The sequence below is a fragment of the Elephantulus edwardii genome, unplaced genomic scaffold, assembly GCF_000299155.1.
Source record: "Elephantulus edwardii isolate Elephantulus edwardi_28Jun2011 unplaced genomic scaffold, EleEdw1.0 scaffold00212, whole genome shotgun sequence".
NCBI lineage: Eukaryota > Metazoa > Chordata > Mammalia > Macroscelidea > Macroscelididae > Elephantulus > Elephantulus edwardii.
Window position 1 is genome coordinate 2,668,270 of NW_006399962.1, and position 1,927 is coordinate 2,670,196.

Below are 1,927 nucleotides of genomic sequence, written 5' to 3' on the forward strand. Positions count from 1 at the left end.
ATGCTTCATTTTTCTTCATATAGTCCAGCTTCTCGAATGATTTGTTCAGCATACAGACTGAATAGATATAGATAAAGGACACAATAATTTCTTGTGGTAAAGGATATGCTCATAAAATAATTAAGCAGCAATGGAAAGCAACAGATGATACACCAGTATGGATTGAAATGTGTCCCTTCAAAATATGTGCCAACTTGGCTAAGCCATAATTCTAAACTCAATGATTTCATTTTACTTGGGTCCACATCCATGGTAACAGCAGTCAAGAAATCAAAGGAGGATTGCAGAAATCTGTTAAGGACCTCTCCAAAGTGCTAAAGAACAGTAATGTCTATTTAAAGACTAAACTCAGCTGAACTCAGCTTCTATCTGTGGATGTCTTCAGGCAGCGTGGACACCTGGGAGGACATAAAAAGTGCATGCACTGTGACAACACATATTTGTACGCTGCTGGTCTAGCCTTGCTCGCTGTGCAAACTCAAGAACAGGTATCTTGTCTATCATCTTCACCTGGGCTCTCCTTTTTTTCCAGCTGAATTGCCACCAGACACAATAAACATACACACCTCCAAAGGCTATGTCTTTGTGGTGGGAATATTGTTGTTGTGTACTATTGAGTTGGGACACATAGCTGACCCTCCAGGGGGTTTTCAGAGGCAGTAAATAGCATGGGAAGAGAAATCTCAGCTTTCTCCTGCAGAGCAGCTAGTGGATCCAAAGCACATACCTTTGGGTTAGCAGCACGATTCCTTACCACTAAGTCAGCAGAGCTCATGGGAATGTTGTTGTTGTGTATCACAGAGTTCGAACTGACCCACAGCTGACCCTCCAGTGGGTTTTCAGAAGTAGTTAATTGCATGGGAGGAGATTGCCCATTCTTCAAGATTGCCTTGAACCACGTGCCTTCAGTATTGCAGCACAGTTTCTTGCCACTAGGCCACTGTTGTTGTTATGTGCTGTCGAGTCGCCTGTGACTCATAGAGACCCTATGCACAACAGCTCTGAACCCTGCTCTATCCCTCGCCACTCTTACTGTCTCCAACACACCTACTCCCATTAACTCAATCACTGAGTCAGTCCACCTCATTGAAGGTCTTCCTCTCCTGCACAGTCCCTCCAGCCTCTCAAGCATGACATCCCTCTCCAAGCACTGATCCTGCCTTGAAACATGTCCAAAGTATGTCAAATGAAGTTTCAGGATCCTTGCCTCCAAGTAGAAGCCTTCACCCTCTCTAGGACAAACTTGTTTGTTCTCCTAGCAGTTCATGGTATATTCAATACTGTTCTCCAGCACCACAACTCAAAAGCATCAATTCACCTTTTATCATCCCTAGTTATTGTCCAGCTTTCCGATGCATAGCAAGTAATTGCAAAGACCATGGCTTGTATCAGGTTCACCTTAGTCTCTAGACTGACACCATTGCTCTTCAGCACCTTGGAGAGGTCTCTGACAGCAGACTTTCCCAATTCTTTTTAATTTCCTGGCTGCTGGTACCAAGATTGTTGATTGTAGAGCCAAGTAAACTGAAGCTGTCAACAATCTCAATCTCTTCACCACCCATCAAGATACTGCCAGTTGGTCCAGTGGTGAGAATCTTTGTTTTCTTTTTTTTTTTTTTAGACTCTTTGTTTTCTTGATGTTGAACTTCAATCCATATTTAAGGCTGCAGTCCTTGACCTTCTGCAGCAAGCGCTTCAAGTCCTCCTCAGTTTCAGCAAGCAGGGTTGTGTCATCTGCATAACACAGATTGTTGTTGAGTCTACCTCCAATCCTGATGCCACATTTCTCCTTATACAGCCCAGCCTCCTGGATAATCTGTTCTGCATATAGAATGAAAAGATATGGAGATAGGACACATCCTTGGCACACACCCTTCCCATTTTTTTTTCCAAGTAAATCAGAGATAATGAGGATGGCACAGGATAG